The sequence below is a fragment of the Miscanthus floridulus genome, chromosome 9 (assembly GCF_019320115.1).
Source record: "Miscanthus floridulus cultivar M001 chromosome 9, ASM1932011v1, whole genome shotgun sequence".
Classification (NCBI taxonomy): Eukaryota; Viridiplantae; Streptophyta; class Magnoliopsida; order Poales; family Poaceae; genus Miscanthus; species Miscanthus floridulus.
In genome coordinates, this window is record NC_089588.1 from 40,997,122 (window position 1) to 41,024,106 (window position 26,985).

The following is a 26,985-nucleotide window of genomic DNA, read 5'->3' on the forward strand; positions in this document are numbered from 1 at the left end:
TTGTATGCCAAATATATTTGGTAGTACTAATCATACTTTTTGTGAGGATTTTAGTAGGATCATGATGAAGAGATTTGAGATGTCCATGATGGGTGAATTGAAGTTCTTCCTCAGATTTCAACTCAAGCAAGTGAAGGATGGAACTTTTATTAGCCAAATGAAGTACACCCATGATATGCTCAAGAAGTTTGACATGATGAATGCCAAGCCTATCAAAACTCCCATGCCAACCAATGGACATCTTGATCTCAATGTTGAAGGGAAAGCCGTGGATACCAAGGTATATCGTTCCATGATCGGCTCTCTACTTTATTTGTGCGCATCTAGGCCCAATATTATGCTTAGTGTGTGCATGTGTGCTAGATTTCAAGATAACCTGAAAGAGTGTCACTTAGTGGCCATTAAGAGAATCTTGAGATATTTAGTACACACTCCTAACCTTGGCTTGTGGTATCCTAAGGGCTCTAAGTTTGATCTACTTGGGTATTCGGATTCCGATTACGCCAGTTGCAAAGTAGATCGAAAAAGCACTTCGGGGACATATCAATTCCTTGGACGGTCCCTAGTGTCTTGGAGTTCTAAGAAGTAAAATTGTGTAGCCCTTTTCACCACAGAGGCCGAGTATGTTGCAGCCAGCGCATGTTGTGCTCAACTACTTTGGATGAGGCAAACCCTTCAAGATTTTGGATGTTGATTTACTGAAATCCCACTCTTGTGTGACAATGAAGGTGCCATATAGCTAGCAAACAATCCTGTAATCCACTCAAGAACTAAGCACTTAGACATTCGACATCATTTCTTGAGAGACCACGAAACCAAAGGAGATATCGAAATTCACCATGTGAGCACCGAAAAGCAACTAGCTGATATCTTCACTAAGCCTCTCGATGAGTCAAGGTTTTGTGCTTTGCGTAGTGAGCTAAATATACTTGATTCTCATAACGTAGTTTGAACTATAGCATACCTTGAGTGATGAACTAGCATGGATAGAAGAAAAGAATTGCAAAGGTTTAAATATTGTGCTTCAAAATGTCTATCGAAAGCTACAAGTGCATGATCATTGTTTGTACTGATTATCTGCTACTGGTCATAGTGTGCTTGAGATATGTGTCCATATCCTATATAGTTAGTAGCTAATTCCCGCTGTTCTAGGGAGTGCGGCTGTGCCGTGCTTTCCAGGCGGCTGTGCCATGTATGGCAAGCGGCAGTGCCGCACTTTGAATTCAATCGAAATTCAGCCCACAATGGCAATTACTGCATGTCCCATCTTTCCCCTTATCTTTTTCTGGCCCTAGGGTAACTCCCTCTCTGTCCCTTCACCTGACGCGTCGCTCTCCTTCTCTCTGTCTTGCGCGTCCGTGCCACCTCGCTATGGTGCCGCGCCGGCTACTGGCCTTCCTTGTCGTCGCCAGCAGCTGTTGAGGCTCTTGGGCAGAGCCATTTCCTCCCTTTCCTCCCCAATCCACGAGAAAGTCAAGGTGAAATCCTAATCCATCCCGATCTATTCCATGGAGTTCTACTTTGATTGGAAAATGGTTTCTAGTGGTTGCATGATTAGGGTGGAAGCAAGTTTGATGGATAAATTGAATCAAAACACAAATTCATTAGTAGAGCATCTTTTATACCCGCGGCAGTGCCACATGTTGGGTACGGCAGTGCCGCGCACAACAGCGTGATTATGCAAATTTAGATGATGTTCCATCGATGATTCTCTGTTTTAGTTGGATTTGTGCACCAGATTTATTTCTATCTTAAACATATAGCTACTTTACCTATACTATAGACAAATCCATGTGTTTATTAGGTCTATTTCTTTCTGAGATTGTTTAGTGGATTAGAAGAATGGTTGAGAAATGGTCTGAACAGTTTAGAAGAAATGACTCATGGGAGAGGTGAAGCACTAGGTGCGGCAGTGCCGCCCCTAGGGTGCAGAAGTGCCGCACCTTTTGACCAGTTTGGTTCATGGTGCTTTCCTAACTCAAGATTTGAATCATCTCATCTATTTGTAGTGTTTTACAAGTGTTCTTCTATACCCCTTATATATAGTTTCTTATTTGGACCTATATTCATTTGCATAGATGGCTTCCAGAGGAGATGATGACCGGAGGGGGAAGCGAAAGATGACTGAGCCTCATGACAAGGATCCTCCTCGATGTGGTCGTGGGAGGACAGTAGCAGGCAGCGGTACTACAGCTGGGTTGTGATGGTGGATTTTGACACTCATGAGCAAAGTGACCTTGTCCACACTCAACACATCTCTTTGGCTTAGGCTTTGACTTGTGTTGTTGTTGATGTTGAGCTTGAGCTTTCTTCTCTTGATGTGCCAAGTACCCAATGCCACTTCTATCCATCTTCATTATGGTGTTCATGAGTAGCTCACTTTGGAGATATTGGCCTCTTGTGAACTTGCTCAAATCGGTCTTGAGATGTTCTTTCTCCAACTTGAGCTTCTTGTTCTCTTCTTTAACTTCATCATGATTTTTCTCCATCTTGAGTCTCTTGTTCTCTTCTTTAAGTTTCTCATTCTCAAGAGCTATATCACAATCATGATCAAGATTCTCTATCACAATTGTGTTGGTGGTTGATAGCTTTTCAAGATCTTTCTTGAGCTTCTCATTCTCATTCTTGATCTTGACATACTCATCATAGTTGTCAAACTCAACCACTTTCTTGCCTTTGCTACTAGAACCTTGGTCAATGCTCTCAATAATCAAGTCATCACATGATATAGCTATATCAATCTTAACAACATTGTTAGTAGCATCATGTGGCTCATTGGATAATAACTCATGAGAAACAACAAGATTATCATGATTAACCTTGAGATTGGTGTACTCTTCTTTTAACAAATTGTAGCTAGTGGTGAGCTCATTATGTATCCCCTCAAGTTTATCATGTTTTTCTTTAAGCTACTTTTTAGAGGATTTGAGCTCCTTGAGTTTGGATGACATAGTTTTATTTTCTTCTCTAAGCTCAACACTAGCTTTTTCGGCTATGTCATATTTTGCTAAGAGTGAGTCATTCTCAAGTTCTAGCTTTTTATTTTTTGCTCTTGTCTTTCTAATGATTTTAGTCTATTGGTCTAACAACTTGACAAGATCATCATAAGAAGGTGATTAAAATTCATCATCACTATCACTACCACTTTCATCATTGCTAGCATTATCATCACCACTACTATCATCACCCTTTTGTACCTTTCGTTCACCCTTGGCCATAAGGCATAGGTGTGTAGAGGATGACGGCGGCGGTGTCGATGAAGATAGTGAAGAATCAATTACAATAGCGGCCACCTTCTCGTTCTCACTTTCATCATCAGATGAGTCACTTGATGACTCAATATCCGTGAGCCAATCACCAACAATGTATGCCTTGCCATTCTTCTTCTTGTGATATTCCTTCTTCTTGCCATCCTTCTTCTATGGCTTGTTTTTCTTCTTCTCATCATCATCTTCATCACTTGAGTCATCTTTCTTGCCCTTGTACTTCTTCTTGCATTTGTCTTTCTTGGGTTTGCGGCATTGATGAGCTAGATGACCAAGTACTCCATAATTATAGCAATCCATCTCAGAGATGGGCTTCCTTCTATTGCTAGTGAAGAATTTCTTCTTCTTGCCATCAAACTTGACACCGTTCTTGTTGAGCTTCTTGAGCATCTTGGCGGTTTTTCTCACCATGAGGGCAAGACTTGCATCATCAATTTCATCATCACTTGAGCTATCATGATCAATTCTTGCTTTGCCCTTTTTCTCTTGGCTAGCCTTGAATGCCAAGTCTTTCTTCTTGGTGGAAGAAGAACCATCTTGGGGTGTGATGTGCATGTACATCTCATGTGCATTGATCTTTCCTAATATTTGAGTTGGTGTAGCGGTGGAAAGATCACCTTGATGAAGCACCATCACAATATGCCCATATTTGTCAATGGGGAGGACACTCAAGATCTTTCTTACAACATCGGAGGGTTGTATTTGTGTGAGTCCAAGCCCATTGACTTCCTCTACAAGAACATTCAAGCATGAGTATATCTCATTAGCACTTTCATAACAAGGTGGTAGCGTTCTTCACGCTCACTCTTTGTTCCCTCATAGAGCACACAAATGTCCGACCATAGTGCATGGGCGTCCTTGTGGTTCTGCACACAGTTAAAAACATCTTTGCAAAGGCCTCTAAAGAGGGTGTTTCTAGCCTTTGCATTCCATTTCTCATAATTAACTTCATCGCCTTGAAGGTGTGTGGGATCCTTAGGTTTTGGGAAGCCTTGTGAGGCGGCTCTAAGAACTCCAACATCTAGAGCTTCTAGATATGCCTCCATGCGAATTTTTTAATAAGGAAAATCATCTCCCTCAAAGATAGGAGGGGGTCTATCCCCGTGGGACATCTTGCTCTAGGCGGTTAAGCCTAATTTAGCGAGCACGAGGCTCCGATACCAATTGAAAGGATCAAGATGCCCAAGAGGGGGGGGGTGAATTGGGCTAATTCTAAATTCTTTGCAATAATTAAATCATACACTTAGCCCCCTTCATCCCTTGTGCCTAGAATGTGTTTCTATTGATCTAACGCACAAAAGTTTTGTACCCTAGGTTCCAATCCTACTCTAGCATGGCAATTCTAGGAATGTAAAGACATGAAATGAATTGCTCAAATGTAAATGCTCAAAGTAAAGAGAGGGAAAGGAACGCGGCGATGTTTTCCCAAGGTGTAGATCCCCCTTGATCATCGCAAGGATCAAGTGCTCTCTACGGGCTGATTCTTCGACACTCCGTCGCGGTGAATTGCCCACAACCGCTCACAACTTGAGTTGGGTCATCTACAAGCTCCGCCGAATGATCACCAAACTCCCAATCACCACCAAACTGTCTAGGTGATGGCGATCACCAAGAGTAACAAGCACAGACTCTCACTTGACCACGATAAGCCTAATGAGAAGGGTGGATGCACACTTGCTACTCTCCTTGCACTAATGAGGACCTTAATCTTGGATTCTCAAATCTCAATCACCTCACTAAGCTCTTGCTCTCCCTTGCACTCTCAAGGTGTTTCTCAGCTGAACAAATAGGCAAGAGACCTCCCTTGGACGAGTGGAGTAAGTATTTATACCCCCTCATTCAAAACATAACGTTTGGAGGCTGAGTCAGCACTCTGCGGGCTGACCGGACGCTCCGGTCAGGGTGACCGGACGCTCCGGTCAGTTATCCCCATCACTTTGTCAGAAAAGAGCTGTTATGCTTTGACCGGACTCTGACCAGCGTCCGGTCAGCACTGACCGGACACGTTCGGTCAAGAAAAATGCTCTCTGGAACCTTACTGATGTTGACTGGACGCTGGCACCCAGAGTCCGGTCACTTCACTATTCAACGTCCGGTCAGTTACCGGATCCTAACCAGCGTCCGGTCAGCACTGACCGGACACGTCCGGTCAAGAAAATCCCTCTCTGGAGTTGACCGGACGCTGGCACCTAGCGTCCGGTCCACCTCCACTCAGCGTCCGGTCAGTACCAGACGACTGTAGTTGATCAAATGAACTGACCGAACTCACCCTCCAGCGTCCGGTCACAACCAGACCAGCGTCCAGCCAGTCATTTGACCCTCCATTCACTTCCAACTCGAAATCCTATGTGAATGAAGTTTACTCCAATTGATCTTAGGGCTATTCCTGAGCTACCTAGTGCTAGGTTTGATAAGTGTGCACCACACCTAACCCACTAGACTCACCTAGGTCAAGATACTAGTTCATACCCTCCTTAATAGTACGGCCAAAGGAAAAACAAAGTCCTAAACTACTCTAAGTGTCTCTCCAACACCAAACGACACTTAGAACTAGTCCGTCCTTAACCTTGTCGTCCATGCTTTGAAAACCGAAACAATTTCCATCGACAGGGGCTTGACAGCCATGATTGCCCAATCAATTGCCGTTACCATGACCTAACTCAAATTGCCTCTGCAAAACACACGTTAGTCATGGTAATCTCGTGTCGTCATTAATCACCGAAACCCAATTAGGGGCATAGATGCTTTCAGTTGTGATCGTACCGGACGTCGACCTCTTTATAACTGTTATATATATTGCAAAGTTAGATGAAACACATGTATGGTGATCAAGCCTATGTCAACATCATGCAACTAAAAAGAATGAACCTTGTAAATTAAGTTCCCACATCTATGTCTATATATCAGTCTCTAATTCATAAACTATTGTTCACAAATCGCAAGTCAGCAAGAAGCGTGGCAGTGGGCAGCAAATAAGCAGGGCCCAAAATGGCCTGTTGGTCGGACCATATTTCTCGTTGGGCAGCCCAAAAGCTAGAAAAGTTGCAATGTCCAACGGCGTCTTGCATGAATAATGGATCATGCATTTTCCTTGGGTTTTTACCGAACGGCAGAAGATGCAACAAATAAAAGTTTACGGAGACAATACAAGAAACCGATCCATCGATGTCGTACGTTAGGGCTGCGGCGATCGACACACGACGAATGTAGCTGTGGATCGGAGTCACTGAACTAGGTTGAATGGCACATGCATATATAGGAATCATCGAGATGGATGGAGGCATCGCATCCATGGACGATCGAGTAGAGGTGTAGAGCGGTTGCTAGACGATGGATCTCAGCTGTCCATTTCCGACCGGATGAGACAACGTGAAAACATCGTCTTACGTACCTAGTAGCTAATTAAGACGACAAGAGTGACGGACGGACATACACATACTGTTCAGAGCGTAGGCGATCTTTACTATGGAGCTGGTGGGCTGATCTTTACTATGGAGTACATAATACAATCATGGGCAGCTCTTCTACCTGTTCGAGAAAGAACAGTACAGTAATTTGTTTGACAGTTTACGGCGGCTTCTGTTAGTAGTTATTCTAAAGAGTTGCATACCCTCTATGACCTCTATTGCCCATTTTTATCTTTGTCGTCCTTGATGAAAAAAAATAGATGCTATGCTTATGTCCCACAATACAGGCTCAATGTAACCACAGAATAGCAGATTTGATAAAATTTGCCAGTTGCCAGCAGTGAATTTTACTTTCTTATGTGGTACCAAAGATAGTGTGCCCACATATCCCTTGTACTAACATCATATCACATGCAAATCTTCAAATAGCACAGCAGACTCAACATCTTAATACAAAATGAGCCAAGTGTTTGGATTCAATGCACATCCCAATAAGACCTAAAAGAGGCATAACACATTCCTCATGGAAAAGTTTTATCTTACAAATAAAACATGTGAGAACATTAAGTTTGGAACACAGCAGTTAAAAGTACTTATGGATTAATATGCATAGGATCAGAAACACTGTTTAAAGTTTGTTTTACACTTGTACCTGTTCAGTGAGGCATTGCTATACATGTTCAGTTTCTCAAAGAAAGCAAGTGTATAATAGGTAAACCTATCCACAACAAAAACACCTATCTGCCACAAAAATAGATCAGATTGATCAGCTTGATGAAAAGTAATTAAGCCAAAATGCAGTTACAGAGAATATCTGTCAAAACTGTAAATGGAAAGGATGTTCTCACATCTGAATCAAGATGGTGAGAATAAGAGTTTTCACCCTTCATGCTACTACCAATCGCCAAAACACCAGGTGATTGAAGCTGCAGATATTAAATATGTCAGGTATGGCTACATAGGTATAGCATTTACATACAGAAAATGTGTATCTGTGCCACATCTTGTCTAAGCCTAGTAGCCTCAAATAAATTGCCATGGCCCATATTTATATTACAAGATGATAGATAAGCCTAGTTCTAAAGCACTTGTATCTTACTTTTCCTGCACTTTTACTTTCCTTGGCTTCCAAGTCTAGGAATATGCTCAGCATCCACTTGGGGGCATGGACTTTGTGGAAGCACCGCAACGACTGTGTGTTCAATGGGACTATCCCGAGCATTCAGCTTATTCTTCAACAGAATTTGGAGGAGGCACACCTCTCAGGCACTGGTTAGCCCATTTAGAGGCTGATGCCAGATAATTGGTTGGCCCATTTAGTGTTTTGGCTGGGTCGTTTGTTTATTCTTTCAAAGACATATATTGTATTGTTTCCCTAGCTGAGGGGTGTGTGTGTGAGTGTGTTATATACTTGTTTCTTCTTAATGCAATGATACACATCTCTCCTGCATATTTGAGAAAAAAATATGTGATGGCAAGATGAAATCTTTCTTTTAGTATTAGCAGATACTAGTATTAAAACAAGGAAGAATAAAATAATAACATACCACATAAAAAAAGATTAGGGTCATTTTTGAAGTAGTCAAACGCATACTCTCCACTGAGAAAGATAAAGAATATATATGTGAAAATGTGAATGAAACGTGAAAAAGTGAAGCTCTGCTGCCTATGGATTCCAAGGTCTAATAGACATTTAGTAATTCAGTACAGTATGCTTTACTAATGATAAGGCAACCAGCATATAAAGTCATATGGGGAAATTGTTAGCGTTAGCAAATCACAGAAAGTAGGAGGTAATGAGACACAATATCACTATCATGAATTATCATCATTTGTAGACAATAGGAGCTAACGAGACAACCATGTATGTATTGTCTAACGATTGTTATATGCAATCACAGAAAGTATAGCATTCAAGCCATTCATCAAGACATAAAAAAATCAACGAAAAACAAGTGTGATGTGTAGAATGCGAACCTGCAAGTGTATAGCTTCTCGTTGAACATTCTGAAATGGCCACCAGATAACCTTGCAAGCATCTAAGATGTCACCAAACAACAGACAGATTAATAGATTAGTTAGTTCATAGAAAAACAATGAAAGTATGAATTAGGGATAAACTCTATAATGAAGCAATATAGATGCAACTCAGGTTTAAGTGCTTAACTACTCCTGCCGTCCCTGCCATCGGAAGTCGGAGCTGCTAGTAGCTTCGCTCCCATGCTCGGCAACGATGACCCATGGCAGTGTGTCATGTTAGTGCTCAACCGCGTCGCGTGGGGTGGTTAGCCAATCAGGTGCTCCGTGGGCATCTCGTTTGACTAACCTTCTTGTACATAAATTCATTCGTCTTAATTGAGCAGCACCTTTGTTTCAAAAAAAAAAAAAAACTCCTGCCATCAAGAATTCACAGTTTGCTAAATTTATCAAGTAGAACCAAATGAACGCCAACTGTTAATTTTTTGTGCAAATTGGAGCAATGCACTAAGATACAGCAATGCACAGTGCATGGGGCTTTCCTTCATTTAGCTATGCTTTTTTTTTCTGCAGCTTGTCATAATCAGAGATGCAAAAGGACTACCAGCAAAATTCACAGAACTGGCCGCCATATATACTATATAAAAACACTAATACATTAATCATCACATAAAGCACGCTTGTTAACACTGTTGTCGCACATACATAGATTTTTGTAATCCCCAATAAGCGGAGGGATTCGATATGGTTTGCAACCCAAACCATCTACTGCACCACTGAACACTCCCTCCAATCCGGTCATCCGGGAAAGATAGATTACCTTGCCCAGTAGGCTCGAGGTGTTGCCTCTCTTCGGCATGGCGGCGGCATGGCCAGCGATGTCCTTGCGCCGCGCCGCTTGACGGTGGGGACGCCGGCGTTGGGGGCGCAGCCGCTGGAGGAACCCCTTTCTGCGAGCAAAGCCTTTTGCGATTCCGGACGCCTCCTCGCCGGCGCCGCTTGCGGCCGGCGGCGGCTGACTCTTGCGGTGGATCCATGGGAGCGGGAGAGGGCCGCGCGAGCCGCGAGGGTTGTCGGAGTTTCGGGTTGGGCGGCTGACGTTGTGACCCACTCTTAGCCTAAGCTAGCCTGACACGGGGCGATGAAGCTCACAGCAGGGACGCACGCCGCGCCGCCGCCGCGCCGCTGCTGCTGCCGTCACGACGGCGCGCAGAGCCGCGGAGGAGATAGCGCCGCGCCGCCGGCCCGCCGCCACGCTCCGGTCTGTGTGAGTGGGAGTTGCCGAGGCCCGAGTGGTGAGGGGCTGAGGGTTGGGGACACCGATGCCGGCGAGCACGAGACTTTGGCATTTCACCCGTTACAAGAAACGGTTTCGCAGTTTTACCGTCCTCAGAGTGGATTCGCTATTTTGTCATTACGAAATGTATGTAACCGCTGAAATACATTTGAGGTGGTTTTAGGTCGTGAAAACAAAAGAAGAGACTCCTTCCATTCCTACCTCTGGCCGCTGTAACTTTGATCAGAACGGATCCAACGCAAAACGGATCGGCCGTCTCCTCCATCCCCAGCGCTGGCCTTCCCTCCCCACGCCGCTCCCTCCTCGTGCCGGCGCCGCTGCTAGCCTTCCCCACGCCGCCACCTCCCCTGCCGGCACCGCCCTGCCACCACGTCGCTCCCCTCCCCAGGCCATCCTAGCGCCGCCTCCTCCCTTGCCGACATAGGCCCGCCCCCACGCCTTCTCCTCCCCTGCTGGTGCAGGCTCGCCCCCGCGCCTTCCCCTCCACTGCAGGCGCCAGCCAGCACCACTCCACTTCGGAGCCGCCCAAATGGATGGGAGCAACAGTTCGACGGGGGCCATCCAGAGGATGGGGAGTAGAGTCATTCTCCCTCTTGTCCACTGCGACAAATGCAAATGCCGCATTGTCAAGGCATTGATGGCAAAGACAGAGAAGAACTATGGGCGCATGTTCTATATCTGTTCAACTCGAACGGTTCAATGATTTGTTCCATTTTGTTTATAATTCATGTGTTGTATTGTTCAAATAATTGAAATTTCTTTGCATTGGTGACAGATGGATGGTAGTGGATGTGACTTTTGGAAGTGGCAGGAGGACTATGAGCAATGGCTGGTTGATAACAAGCATGTGCCACCCTCTTGTCAGCCTGTTTTTCAGAGCACTAAGATGCCACAACCAGAAGAACAGACCAAGGGAGATGGTGGACAACTAGAGCAGTTGAAGGACCTAACAGGAATAGCTAGAGAGATTGTGTTCTTGCTGAAATGCAAGATATTAGTTTGTGCACTTGTACTAGTGACCAAATTGTATGGAATTGTTAAGAGTGGGTGATGAGTGTGCTTTCTGTACTTGTAGAACTTGTGTGCTGAAATAAATGAATGGAAGTATTAGTGACTTGTATCATGTGTGCTGTGTCATGTGTGTTTGAACTACATCTAGAATGCTTTCCTATACTTTACAGACCATGAGCTACAGAGTTCAGTCCACTGTGTAACCTGGCCATTTGTCATTCTGTACATGTTTCCATTTGTCTGACATAATTGTATAGGAATGCTTTCCATGACTCAATCTGGAATGCTTTGTCTGCCAATCGTTGAACAGGGGCCGCCCTTGTCTGGGCTTCTTCAACTAAGTGAAGTATGTCAGACATGATAGTCTCACCACCAGGTCTTCTAACTTCGACAGTGAGTTTACCATTCAAGTTAATACTTCCTGCTGATACTTCTGCCTAACAAAGGAGGAGAATCATCAATATTCAGCACAATAAGATGCTAAACTGAGATGTTACTTGAATTTAGCAAGCCAGATAATGAGATAAGAACAGTTGCTTCATGTTAAGAAAAAACTATCACCCATGTGCTGGGACAATACCAGCTTTGACAATACCATCTGCTGGGAAACAGAAACTATCACCCATGTTTGTGCATGCTTTACAGCCTGTACTCACCCCAGGTAGCACAACAACGTAGTCCCCAACAGCAAGAGTATCACATGGGACCTCAATCAATGAAATGATATAAACAAACTACTGACACATTGGCCATATGCCATGAACCAAATTAATGTAGCATATTATAGAGCTAGAGGGTAACAAAAGGAGGTTAAACTATGAAACTGGCATGCTTTAGTGCCTGGCAGCACCAAGAGGAGTTAGGAGTTATCAGCCAAGGCAGTCAGTTAGCCCAAATTTAGATGTCCAGTTAATAAATCTCTTGGCAAACAGAAGCAGCAGTCAACTTTATTTTGCATTCTCAAGTACAATACCACATAGTTCAGTTCCACAAGAAATATACATTGTCAAGTATAATACCACATACTTCAGTTCCACAAGAAATAAACGTTGTCAATTACAATACCACATACAACAGACCCTAACAGATTCAGCTCCGGTTGGCATCAGCTTGTTTCTTCCTTGGCATCAGCTTCTTTGCAATTGTCTTCTTCTTTGTTTTTCCTTGGATCTTGCTGGGAGTACTTGTGGCTTCTCCCATCAGACTGTGCATTGGTTGAGGACTTGTTTCTTCCTCCATCAGAAGCGAAAGTTGTCTGATATTTGAAAAAAAAACTTTGTAAGTAATGAAACAGAATATTGGACATATGAATGAATAACAAAATATTGGACACTTGTACCTTCGTGTCAACCTATTAGGACTATCATGCAACAGTGTTTCTCTTGTTCTGGTGGGACTGGTGACCGGTGGGTCTTGGACTGGTGGGACTTGGACTGGTGGGACTTGGACTGGTGGGTCTTGGACTGGTGGGACTTGGACTGGTGGGACTTGGACTGGTGGGTCTTGGACTGGTGGGTCTTGGACTTGGCCACATTCATTTGCATGCTCCCCAGAAACATGCTTTTTGGCCCTCTTTGTAGGGACCTTAGCATTTTGGCCATACTTAGTTGTATTCGGCCTAGCCTTCTTTTTGGTGGTTTCTTAGTCCCATTAAGTCTACACTTGTAACTAGTTTCTCCATGTCCTAATTCTCCAGATCTCCTGCATTTTCTTTTCCCTCTAATCAGTTGCCTCTTACCTTTAGCAGCCTCGCTGGCCTCCAATTCAGCCTCTTTGTCAGCTTCATTTGTAGCCTCTTTGGCAGCCTTCTTGGTTTTGCCACCACTGCCTCCTTCCAAACAACCTTTAATTCTCAGTTTCCTGTACCTTCCAACACCTTTTTTAGCAAGTGATGCCTCAACAGGAAAAGGAATATCAACTTTTGGCCACTGTGTCTTATCTGGAAGTGGTTCTATCAGCCTCTTATATGCATTTTTGAACCTCTGCACAGAGTAATAGTCATGAACGAAGTCCTCCAACTTTACATCAGCACTTTGTTGGGCTGTTAGCAAGACCAAAGCATGCCGACAAGGCTTTCTAGTGTGCTGCCATTTAAGACAGGTACATTCATGCAAGGATGACTTGGCAACATGTCTATTATGTGTGCTAGTAGTGTCATGTACTTCTGCAGCAAAACAACCTGCCTTCACAATGGTTAGGTTTCCTAATCCCCTAGTCCTTGCTTTCAGTATAGTTAGGATAGCAGGTAGGATGTTACCCTCGAGTTTCTCTGAAATCAACCTTCTCTTGTTCCATAATACCATTGACATCTCTCTAATTTTATCAGCAAGCTCAACTACAGGAAGATTCTTCCAATCTCTAATCCAGTTATTAAAAGACTCTACAAGATTGTTGGTAACATAGTCGCACTTAATTTCATGATTGAAAGCACTTCTCATCCACAACATTTTGTGGTGGTTATGAAGCCATTCTAATACTTCAGGGCAAGCTATCACAATTTCATTGAAGAAATATTGGAAAACTTCAGGCCTATATGTCCTTGCTGCAGGATACATTTTTGAAAAAATATCTCCACCAAATCTTTTTATGAAATTCTGCATTAGATGCCTAAAGCATTCTCTATGCTCAGCATTAGGGAAGACACCTCTAACAGCTTTCTCTAAACCTTTTGCATGCATCAGTGCAAATAGCAAGTAGTGGTAGGTTTCCTATTGCTTTGTGTAGCTGAGTCATGAACCATGTCCAGTTATCTATTGTTTCCCCATCTATGAAACCAAAAGCAACATGGTACATCCAATCATGACCATCTATTGCAACAGCTACAGCCAAATGTCCATTCCACCTACCACTAAGTGCAGTTGAGTCTACGCTCAGATAAGGCCTACAAGCCTCTAAAAACCCTCAATGCAAGGACTTAATGCACAAAAAAAAATCTGTGGAAGTAAACCTTGCCATCTACCTCCTTTAAGTCAATTTCAATCACACTACCTGGTGACCGCTTCAATACCTCTGCTCTCCAGCTGAACAACATTTGGAAGCTACCCTCCCAGCTACCAAATATTTCCCTCAAGGCAATATTCCTTCCCCTCGCCACTGTGTCATAGTGAATTTCACACTTGTGTTTCTCTTGTAGCTTCTTCTGCAGTTCTTTAGGGCCCATGTTGGGAGTCTTCTTAAGGAGGTGAATAGCCTTTGATGCTACCCAGCCACTTGTTGGAGTGGTGGTCTTCCTCCTTGCACTAGAAGAGCATGTATGCCGAGAAATCAAGCATGTGACCTGCAAAATACCAATGAATTAGATATTGACCAGCAACAAAAAAAATGTAGAAAAATGTTAGCCACTAGTTAAACACCTTAATGGTTGTCCCATCAGGTTGCCTCCTTCCAACAATATGCCATGGGCAACCTTTTGCATTGCAGTCCCCAATGTACCGTTGTGGCTCAGATTTCACTATGTGCAGCTCGAACTCCTCATTTATTGCAAACTGCCTCATAGCCAATCTGAATTCTTTCATGTTAGGGTACACAGTGCCAATGTCCATACAAGGGTTGTTTGGGTCATAGACTAAGATTCTCTCCTCTGGCACACGATCATCAACAGGAATGGTAGCCCCAGCTATGTCAATCTCCTCCTCAACAGTGGCATTCCTATTTTCAAGCCTGTTTTCCATCTATGTAGAAGCCTGCTGCTCTTGAGATCGATGTTCATCATCCTCGGTTCTCAAACCCAACAGACGAAATAATTGATCTTCATCAATTACTTGTTGCCTGCCCTCACCCTCATCATCATTTGTGTCAGCAATATGCAGGTTGTCCCAATCAACACCTCCATAATATTCTATAGCCAATGCATTGCCACTAACATCACCACATCCATGGTCTACAGCACAAGTGTCTGCTATAGAATCTAATCTAAGCTCAGGCTCCACATCGAGCCTGGATAAAGCGAATGCAAGAAATGTAGTTAAATTTCTATTCGAACAACTCTATCGGCGTTTCGAACTATGTTCGTGGACTACAAATACAAGAGAGAGAGAGAGAGTGCATACCGAGGAATTAGATCACTCCAACTGCAATCCATGGGGGCGGCGCCAGCTTAGGGGACGCGTCGGCTGGGGACGCGCCGGCCTGGCGTGGCAACCTGGGCGCAGGCTTGGCCCATGGCCTAGGGCCAAGCTGAGGTTTGCCTAGGGCGGAGGTGGCGCTTGGATGGTCTGGGGAGGCGGTAGCGCTTGGATGGCCGGGAGGAGGCGGGAGGCGGCACCTGGATGGCCGGGCGGAGGCGGGACGAGGCAGGGAGGGGAGCGGCGTGGTGGCAGGGCGGTGCCAGCAGGGGAGGGGAGTGGCGTGGTGGCAGGGCGGTGCCGGCAGGGGAGGTGGCGGCGTGGGGAAGGCCAGCGTCAGCGCCGGCACGGGGAGGGAGCAGCTTGGGGAGGGAAGGCCAGCGCTGGGGGATGGAGGAGACGGCCGATCCATTTTGCGTTGGATCCGTTCTGATCAAAGTTACAGCGGCCAGGGGTAGGAATGGAAGGAGTCCTCTTCTTTTTTTTCCATGACCTCAAACCACCTCAAATGTATTTCAACGGGTTGCATACGTTTCATAATGGCAAAATAGCGAATCCACTTTGAGGGATGGTAAAACTGCGAAACCCGTTTCTCATAATGGGTGAAATGCCAAAGTCCCGGTGAGGACGGGAGGTTGGGCCAGGAGCCTGGAGCGGGGGAGCATGCTTTCGGCTCTAGCTCAGATAGCAGCTTTTTCGAAAGAGTTAGAAGAATCCTATCAAATAGTTTACAAAGAGAAATCAAAATTATTTTGAGTCTCTCTACCCAGCAACTACGTGTTTCAGCAAAAGGTAGCACATGGTTGTTTGCTGGCTACAAAACACATAATTTATAACGAAGGAAAAACCATGTGTTTTAGCACAAACTAGCACATGGTTGTTGGTTGCTTGCATAACACATGATTTCCAAGAGAGAAGAAACCATGTGTTTTAGCACACGTGTTGCCTGCCACAAACAATGGATTTTTAAAGAAGACCCACGTAGAGGAAATCTGTTATAATTTCTGTGCAACCAAAGTTGGCCCATTAACTAAAATGACAAAATAGTCCATTTAATAGCAGCAGCCCATAAGAGAAGCCCAAAACCATGAATACATAGGAATATAACTAAAATTACAAATTGACCCATTTAATAGCAGCAGCCCATAATACTATTTTCTCAGTTCCAAAATCTATGATGTTATTCAGTGATATACTCCCTCCATCATGAAATATAAAGGATCCAAAGTTCAAAATTTGCACCAAATTGGCAAATTATAAGGTATTCAAGATCCTCAACCCCCTCTCCTATCTGTCTTTTTTGGCAAGAATATTGAGACTCATTTGAATTTGATGTCACCCAAACCAATCAGCCAGTAATTGTGGATAATATAAAACCGAATTACTTTCCATCTTAATTTATGAGGGGCAATATGGTCTTTTGTTAGATTTCATGTATTTTAGGACCGAGGAAGTATTAAGGTAAACTTGTCTACCTTTAACCAGGTATATACAAAAATGGATTAAGATCTACAACACCAAATAAGTGGGACATATTTCCTTGTGGATTTAATAAAAATAATTTTGCTGTTGTTAATAATTATGCATTTTTTTATAAATTAAAGAAGTGTGACTTAAAAGACAAAAGCGAGCAAAGCCTCCTTGGAACAGAGGGGGCACTTTAGTACCCTTCTACTCATAGATAGTTCCAGACCTTTGATCACATATTTTTTTCTTCTAATTATATGTTACCAAAATTCATAAAATAATTCAATATGTTTGTCAACAACGAGTCTGTTGAGATCAGTTTGTTATGTATTTCTATATTCCTGTTCTTAAAAAAATACAAAACACAAATATGAAAATTGTACATTTGAAATAGTGCAACTAGTACTTGCTATTAATGCAATTATACTGTATATGTATATAATTAAAAATTATGGGTCATGCAATTGAAGAAGCCTGCTGAGAATAAAGTTAACTGGTGCTAATGAACAAACAAAGACAACAGTTTAAGGATTGCTAACAGTGGCACTATCACTTCAACCAGCAGTTTTGGCGACATTTCACAAAGACAACCAGGATTCACAAACTGGGACACAACCAGACCTATTTGAACAGCAATACATTGAAGTATAGCACTGAATTTGAGCAGCAATACATATATAACCATTCTGAATTTGATGCACCCTACAACTCAGCCTACATTTAACTAGACAAATATCAGCAGCAGACCTACTTAGTACTTATTAGCAATTTGAAGAACCATAGAAGTATATCATAGAAATCCTAGCCAAGAGTCGAGTAAGAACAAAATACCTTTGGTGGAACCATTGGATATTCTTCAGGCAAGAATAACTTGAGCTTGAAAACTCCTCCTGCAAGTAGTCCAATCAAAGTTATTAGAGACCATATTATAAAGCACAAAAATGACAAAAACCAGTGCTTTGTTTTGCATTCTTTAAACAGGACAGAGAGGATGCATTAGTGGCAGGAAAAAGTCATATGAGACACAAAAACATACCAGAAGTCTTTTGATGAAAATTTACTATGGAAAAAACACGAAATATCCTGGGAAATGAAGCAGACATGCAAGGATGACTTGTTTATTAGCGTTAACAAAGATAGAATGACAAACTGCGACAAGCACATCCTGCTATTAGAGATCAGACTAACACACAACACTTCGCACACACAAAAACTAGAGCCTACAATCAGTTGAGACACCAGATATGTGTGTGCAACTAAGACTGAATTTCCTTCCACCAGTTGCCCATCATAGACAAAAAACCCAAAATGAAAGCATTGAGGCTATATCAATGCAAGCTACATACATGATCATCCTCCATAGATCATGTAGCGAAATTGCAAAAAGGATAAAACACACAAATCAAACCAGGACAAAGGAACCATTGATTCAGAATGGGACACAAACACACAAGCATTACACATAAATGGAGTTATTCATCATGGGATGCAATTGTTTTATACCTGGTTTTTCACAATCCTATAAAGTTGAGTCACATCTCCAAAACTGAACACCTGCATAAAGTGGGTTTCTGGACAAAATCCGGTCCAATAGTTCAGCACCCTCACATAATCTGCAAAAATAGAAGGTAAGACTTAAGAGCTGGTTCTATGTATAGGAACATCTATTTAAAATCGCATGAACATTTATGCCATTCTTAGCTACATTTTGGAACAAAGAAGGTCCTAGGTCCTGACTAATGGTGACTGTGGAAGATGATGTTATATTATATAAGAACTGCATCAAGTTGACAAACATACAACAAGGTCCTAGACACAAATCAACAACAAATATGGTGTGTGCTAGCACAAATCACAAAAAACAGACAACTTTTTTCTATACAAACACAAAGACAAATATATGAAATGTGTTGACAAAAATTACAACAAACAATTTTTTCTATGAAAGGTCAAGGACAAACATATTGTGTGTGCTAGCACAAATCACAATAAACAAAAGGCAAAGGTGTGTTGGCACAAATCACAACAAACAAATTTTTTTCTATAAAAGGATAAGGACAAAAATGTGATGTATGCTGGCACAAATCATAATAAACAAAGGATAATGTGTGTTAGCACAAATCACAACAAATAATTTTTCTATGAAAAGACAAGGATAAAAATGTGGTGTGTGCTGGCACAAATTACAATTAATAAATTACAATTTTTTTTCTATAGTATGATAAAGACAAATAACTGAAATGTGTTGGCACAAATCATAAATAATAATTTTATTTCCTATGGAAAGACAAGGACAAAAATGTCCGATCTGGCACAAATCACAATAAACATAATACAATTTTTTCTATAGAAAGACAAGGGCAAAAACGTTGTCTGTGCTGGCACAAATCACAATTAACAAATTACAATTTTTTTCTATGGTATGACAAAGACAAATAACTAAAATGTGTTGGCACAAATCAAAAATAACAATTTTTTTTTTCTGTGGAAAGACAAGGACAAGAATGTTGTCCGTGCTGGCACAAATCACAATAAACAAAATATATTTTTTTCTATAGAAGGGCAAGGACAAAAATGTTGTATGTGTTGGCACAATAAACACATAACAAAGATGTGTACAATCATACAAGGATTCTGTAGTTGTTTGTCAGTTCCTTATTCCAAATGCAAACACCTAATTATACACAAGGCTAAAGGCAAATTAAAATACTATAGTCCAGAAGTTTCAATTGGTGCTACATCATTGTACAGAGATGCTACAGATAGGACAGCAACATTAAACTGTGAGGCAAACATGTGACACAGGAGAGGAATGGGTCTATTCAGAACTTGGAAGGCAGTGTTGTTATCAGGCAGGCGAACCTAGATAATGATGTACACCAGCAGCACAATGAGGCACGTGAACAGGAAGGAGAATGTGAAGCTTAAGTCATAGCCCCTTTTGACGCTTCAGAAGGTGAGCTCCAGAACAGAAGCAGCTGTGAGCATGGTAGCTTGCAGAACCACTATGCCTGTTGACAAAATACACAAGTTCAAACATTTATACATAAAAAGAACACAAATTAAAAGTTAAATAGGCAAATAGTGTATACTTGCAGAATATATAAATCAACTAGTAGAAAAACGAGAACATGAGGAGGCAAAATGGTTCAACACCAATATATTGCATATGCTCAGAACTACAATTGCGGTGCTCGATAGTTGCAATTTCCATTATTGTTGATTGCAATTATGCAATTCAATGTTTTATTTGTTTGGTTTTTATCAACAGCAGATATTAATAGGAATAGAGCACTTCAAAATTCAGTAGTATACTATGGATGCATCTTATTTCTATAGTACCGCACCAACACAACCTGAAAGTAGCTGGAGCATATTTTCCAAGCTGTGAGGTTTTGTGAACTCAAAATTGAGTATTATGTCTGTGAGAAAATTCTCTATCACATAGAAACCAGCCATCACCTGAACTGTTCCAACTATTGTCAGGACTCCACCTACACTCCCACCAATAACTCTGTGGTCAGGACCACACAAAGCAATGCAAAGCCCTCTGCTTCGGGTCCGTGTACCACCATCATCTAGCACCAAGTATGATCCGGAAAGGCATAGGATCTCAAATCGACCCTGCTAAATCAACAATAAAGCATAAGAGTACAAAACTAAATGAGAACAAAATAATCAAAGTATACATGAACAATTCCATGAAAAAAAGAAAGAAAGTATCTTGTATAGTATGGCCTGCACTGCAGCCTCAAACAAGGATCTAACCCCAACCTTGGACTAAAAGCAGACGTTCTCAGCATACTTAACTAAGAGAAAGTGTGGAAACAAATGCCTCCTTTTATGATTTATTTTTCCCACCTTTGATAGCAATACTTCAGTTGTAATATGCAAGCAATCCAACTATCTAGGCAAATGCTACCAGCAAACCTTTTGTTTAATTTGGACAGTGGGCAAATGTTTATATTCAAATATGCAACAAGAGAAGAACAGAAAACATACATGCAGTAGTTTTTAGGCAAATGATAACCAACAACACCATACGTCATATGTAACCACACCACCAGACTCTGAATCTTGGAGAAGGGTTGCTGTAGAAACAGCTCAAGTTGCTGAAATGATGCACACTGCCCTTGGGCCTTGTTGTGAGAAGTCCATTATTCTGGCAGCAATGTCCTGCACACAGATTCAGTGATATCAAAGCAACGTCCTACACAAAGATTTAGTGATATCAAAGCAACGTAACTGCAAACATCAAAGCAGGCAGAATTGTATAGAGTAAAAACAAAAGCAAGCAATTGATCAAGTAGGAGACAGAGAGAGTATAAGTATAGCAAACCAAAATTGTTAACCTCCTACATCTACGGCAGGTGTGATTTTGTGAAGTGATAACTGATAACACAGGTGAGGAGATAGACATATCAAAAGATAAAACAAATATAGGACTATAGGTGTTCTGTAAACAACTAACACATGTCATTGATTTGTTCTATGCGCTCAGAGAAAAACATTCCCAGCATAGAACAAAAGAAAATTAACCAAGCAGTAAATTTTCATATTAAAGCAGTAAATTTTTAGGCTGCAAGTATCATAATTTAGATTCTGAAATAGAGTTCCCAATTGCAGAAAAACTGCATAAACTACATAAACTGGAATAGTAGTATGATTCACTTTTAGATTAATCACAGTGCTAAAACAGTAGTATGATGATTCACTTAAAATTAGAAAAATTATCAATACTAAAAGAAAAAATATTGACATCTCATCGCAACATGTATGCAAATGCAGTGAAGCACAGCAAGCAATCTCTTCTATATATCAAACTCGCCATGATGCTTCATAAAACATATATAGATCAAGCTGAGTGGACCTCTGTGTACACGACAAATCAAGTGCATTAACATAGCTCAATATTGCTAACATAATTGACCACGACCAAAAAAACCAAGGAACAAATCGAGGATCTATGCAAACCACAGGATGCAGATCATCATTCACTAAACACAGGCTCACAAACATAATGCAAAGGATACAAAAAAATTGGGGATCTAAGACTTCAGAAAGCTAGAAGAACGTAATTTCCCATAAACTTGATCAGACAAAACAAACAGCCTCAGCAATTCAATACCCAAATTCTGATTCTAGGTGAGCAATCTGGCGCTCTTTGGACAGTAGATCCTCTTGGCACATGGCGAGTTTTTCTTCCAGATAAACATTTTTTGTCACTTGCCAATATAAAACCATAGCCTCCACATATTCGTTCAACAGGTCAACACATATCTATAGATGGCAAACAAAAATAGATCAGAGAACGCAAAATATGGGGGCAGATAACTGATTCAACCACAGAGGCAAGCTTTCTGAATATATGTTTTTCCTTCTTAATCAAATGTAAACAGAAAAACAAAATAGTGGCAAAGTTATATATAAAGACTAGATATTGCACATGTTAAACACCATAATTGCAGTATTTTAGGTGTGCAATTTACTACTTATAAATGTGCAATCAAGAAAATGGTGCTTCTACATAAAGGAATAGAATAAGCCAACTGCCTCTTACTCACCAAGATTCAAAGAAGCCAACTAACGCGATTTTATCCTAGCACACAAAAATAAGACATAAAAGTCAAATTAATTTAGTTCAGAGCAATCCATATAGCAAAGAAAAATGCAGAAAGGAAACTTGGTTGCATGCTCCATTCAGTGGTTGCTGCAACCTCAGTCTCCTGGTTTAGTTCCTTTTCCTTTTTCAAAATCATGCACAAAGAAATAGGAAGTAGTCAGATACAGAAACTCATAGCAATATATAAACTGAAACTCATAGCTATGAGTAGGACCAACATTATTTCCCATTGGGACTTATGTAGAAAAAAAACTGCCTCCAAAAGAAATCATGAGGAGGGAATTCGGAACCATCTCCATTTATGTTTACCTAAACTAGGAATCCAACACAAAAAATGATACATCGGCTAAACAGGGAAACTAACTGATAAACATTGGAATCACTAACTCACTAGCAATTTCAGTAGAGAATAGAGCTATCGGACTAAAGAAAGATCAAAACATCGAATTACATAGCATAATATTCACAAGATGTCTATTCCACAGACCACAAGTCAGGGGAGACGTGCGTGCTCTGATGTACTAAAACAACTGGTGCATGTGAAGCCTCCTGCGAGTAAATGCTATTTCGCTAATCCATTTTTTTATGATATGCAGGTATGTTGTTCAAGGGATTTGGAAATGAAGATTGAAGTTATTACAAATTTGCTTCAAACAATGCAAATGCCAACTATACTCATGAGGTAAAAATTAAATTTCAAAATATTGCATATGCTTAGAACAACAATTGCGGTGCTAGATACTTGCAATTTACATTATTGCTGACAGCAATTAATCAATTTTTTTGTTTGGTTTTCATGAACAGGAGAGATTGACATAAACTGGGCACTACAACTACTATGGAGAGGAACAACAAACAGATGAAATGAATGTTAGATTAAAATTTCAACCTCATTTATCAAAATACGTGTGCACTAACAAAGGTTATGATTTTATTGTAATGAATGCAATTATTTGTAGGTTACATTCTCACAGGGAGGAACAAGTTATATGTTGTCACTAAGAGGAACAAGTTACACAAGCCTTATGAACCAAAACAATACCATAGTGGTTTTTTTAACAACCGAACAAACTCAAATGCATTAAGACAATTCAGTTACAGACCAAGCAGGAGCATGATTCTTTAAAGTGGTTTGAATGCAATTATTTGCAGGTTACATTCTCACAGGGAGGAACAAGTTATATGTTGTCACTAGGAGGAACAAGTTATACAAGCCTTATGAACTAAAACAATACCATGGTGGTTTTTTTTAACAACTGGGCAAACTCAAATGCATTAAGACAATTCAGTTACAGACCAAGCAGGAGCATGATTCTTTAAAGCGGTATGAATGTAAATATTAGTTTTGGAGGTTGAATAACTTAAATTATATATGAAATATCTGGAGGGCTACAAGGCTCCTAGGCACAACTCTTTTTAGTAGCATAACAAATGCAGGTTCATTCTTGTATGTATTAAACTAGTTGGCAAAGAGCCAAATTTAGACATGACACTGTACTACCAAAATTCTGGGTTTTTTTTCAGGTTCAACAGAGAACCGTACTCTGATGGAAGTTCAGCACCATACAAAAAGAAAAATTTAAACTCATCAAGTTATCGAATAACTCACGGTAAATCAGAATTAGTATCTGAATCTGAAATGAACAAAAAAAGAATGGAAGGCAAGCCATACATGAACTTGTAAATCGGCAAACAACCTCAAGGAAACAACCAAAGAAACCAAAGAAAGCAACATAAATCTTGACAGTCTGACAATATAGAAATTCACAAGTAAACTGAAATTATGAACTCAAAGGGAACGAACGAACTGAACTTAGTGGTAAGCAACACACAAATTGCAGCTCAGAGCCAGACCAAAACTTATGTGTCAAAGGGAACAGGAAGGCTGAACCTACTCGGAAGAAAGCACACAAACCAGAGCAGCACCTAAACATTTAATAACTTATATTGTATAGCCGATCATAGCCTCATAGGCCAGAAATCAGCAAGGCTGGCAACGTACCCAGTAGCCTATCCACGCAACAGCCACTAGGCTGATAAGTAGCAAACAACACCGCATCATATGAGCTGAAACAAGTCGGCAACCCATAGGCAGTGCTAGGCTAACAAATACAATATTACTGCAGGCCTAAGCTATGGGCACCAAATAGGAACACGTTGCATATATCAGGAAAGAAAGCACAAGATCTCAAACAATGACAGGTAAATAGCGTAGCAAAACTAAACATGTCCATTTGATTTTGACTACCACTAAATGATTTTACCTTATATCCCATGAAATTGTGCATTCCCTAGGAATTTGATGTAAGCCCCCACCAGGATATGCAAAAGCACCATTTGGTATGAGTGTAAGTAGCAGTACATGATTGTTTACTTGAAAGATACAATCCCTATCAAGCTGTCCCTCCCCGTCACTACATCTTGCTGTCTCCTCCCCTATGACCTTTTGTTTTCCGACAAATCCCCACTATCTGTCCTCAATCAACCACAAATACCCCATCAAATACTAGAACAATCCATCAAACCAAACCCTAATTAACAAGGACTAACAGAACACCACCCCATTTGCAAAAAAAGTTCACCAAAAATCGTTCATCAGTAAAATACAGTACAAACCCTAGAAGCATTCGAACCTCACCCACACAAATCTCCATCCATGTGCCCTCACCATATGGATCCACGAAATCTATGCCGCATTAAGAAATCGGATCGAGGACACACATGAGCAAAAGAGCAGCAAACAGGAAGGAGATGTAGCGGGCACATACAAGACCTTCAACAGCGCACCACGACGGAAATGCGGGACGACTGCCAGGGTGCACTGCTCAACCACCGCTGCCCCGCGCACGCTGCTCCACTGCCGTTGCAGCGCGTGCGCCGCTCCTCCACTGGGGGCCATTGTGGCGCTGAAGGGAAGGAGAAGGGGATGCGCCAGCGCCAGCGCAGCCGTTGCTCCACGCGTGGTGGGAGGCTGCCAGGGAGCTGGAGGAGACAGAGGAGCGGCAGATCTGGGACTAGGTCACTGGGAGAGTGGGAGGGAAAGCCAGAGAGCAGCGGGTGGTCGAGCAGTCGAGGAGGGCGGTGGCCAGACTCGAGTGCGATGTTAGCGGCGGTATCCAGTGCCCGGACCCAATATGAAACAAACCAGGCGCAGGAAACTTAGCTCGACGAACCCTAGAAATCACTGGTCGGCCGCCCAAGGAGAGCGGCGCGTTGCCTGGAGTCGCCTGGGAAGAAGCCGAAACGAACAAGAAAAGGGGGGGGGGACGAACACCACTGAATCGGGCGCGACTCCCAAAAAAATCAAAACTAGCACCGACGTCCATGTCCACAGGTCAGAGAAACAAAGACAGCAGACCACGTAGAACGACCCACAGACACGCGCGAGACGGATCCGACGGACAGAAAATCCACAAACACACATGTGTTGTATAACATTCCTAAATCATTTTTTTATGAATAGTAGACGAGCAGGGGTTCTTTTTAGAGAGCCGAAGCAAAAAAAAAAAAAAAGGCTCTTTCTCAAGTCCTCCGGCTCCTCCGAATGTTGAAGAGGGGCTCTGCCGAAAAGGTCCTAAGGATTATCCGTGCTTCGCCACGTGCGCCTGCTAATGCGCTTATGGTGAGCTGATAGCTAAATACATCGTCCGTTGTAGCATGTGTCCTCACTGACACAATTAAGTGATTGTGCATTATCATGATATAATTTTGCAAATCGATAAGTAGGTCAGCTTGCGAGTAGCTGATGGTGAGGTGTCCTCTAAAATCAGCCGAATAAAATGACACAATTAGTTTGACAATAAAGAAATATCAAAATTCATTCAAATCAACACTGATTTGTCTATAGCATTTAGCCAAAGACTCGCTTAGTTTCTTGTGTCAAAACCCTGCGTAAGTCACAGACATGTATCTAGCCCTTCTAAATGGGTTGTGCTACAGACCGGCCCTCAATATATATTCTTCATCTCCTGCTCAGCTGCTATTTTCTCCTTAGTATTTACACTAGTGTATCGGTCCCAGTTGGAAAACCCCTTTTAGTTCCAGTTTTTCAATCCGGGACTAAAACCCCCTTTAGTCCAGGTTGCTATTATCAACCGAGACTAAATGCCCCCCCCCCCTCCCCCCCCGACATTGCACCGGGACTGGCACGTTTAGTCCTGGTTGGTATTTCCAACCGGTACTAAATGTTCTTTTTTTTATTTCTTCTCTTTTCATTTTATGGTTTCTTTTCAATTCAATTCTTTTTGGTTTTGATTAGCTTTTCGTATATGAATTCTACGCTACTAATATACGTCCATATATATACATACGTATAAGGTTCCGTTCGAGCATTATACATAAATAACACAATAAAATGTATGAAACTATATATATACAAGAGGTTGTACATGCATGGAATATGTACATAATAAAGTCACAAAACCTTTGTACCCTTGTCTTTGGGATTTCTTTCAACCCTAATCTTCCGTCGTTTGGCTACTAGGTATGAATTCTTTAGGGTCATAGTAGTATATGCCCTTGGGATCTATGACCTACTCCAAAAGAAATCCTGACAATACCTCTTGAATTGCTTTGATCTGGTCACCTCGTAGGACCTTTTACTTCCTCCATTCAATCTTCAATTCAAATAAAAGCAAAAGTATGAATATATATATCAACACAATGGTAATAAATAAATTGTGTATATTTTTTACGTACTTAGAGGATCTCTTCACTTGTTCTCCTTGAGTACTCCATGAGGAGCTCGCAGACGTAGTATCCACATAAGTAGTTCCTCGATCCCTGCTGCAGACATCACTGGGTATTGGATTATATGCAGAGACACTTCCCAATTACCATAATGGTGTTTCTCAGCAAACGTTTTCCGCTCAAC

At 41.7% G+C, this 26,985-nt stretch overlaps 1 long non-coding RNA gene and 1 pseudogene across 6 annotated transcripts; both read right to left on the reverse strand.

The window, feature by feature from the left end:
* Nucleotides 1-7,273: 7,273 nt before the first annotated feature.
* LOC136481801 (uncharacterized) lies at nucleotides 7,274-9,968 on the reverse strand. 6 transcript variants are annotated; one of them, XR_010764850.1, is made up of 5 exons: nucleotides 9,471-9,968; nucleotides 8,841-9,039; nucleotides 8,651-8,712; nucleotides 7,773-8,118; nucleotides 7,274-7,599 (listed from the first exon to the last, which is right to left on the reverse strand). It is a non-coding gene; the product is annotated as an uncharacterized lncRNA (long non-coding RNA). The 6 variants fall into 6 exon arrangements; XR_010764852.1 differs by having other exon boundaries at nucleotides 7,276-7,414; nucleotides 7,522-7,599; nucleotides 8,651-9,039; XR_010764851.1 differs by lacking the exon at nucleotides 7,773-8,118.
* Nucleotides 9,969-12,491: 2,523 nt separating this feature from the next.
* LOC136479708 (uncharacterized) lies at nucleotides 12,492-14,644 on the reverse strand (annotated as a pseudogene).
* Between the last annotated feature and the right edge of the window lie 12,341 nt (nucleotides 14,645-26,985).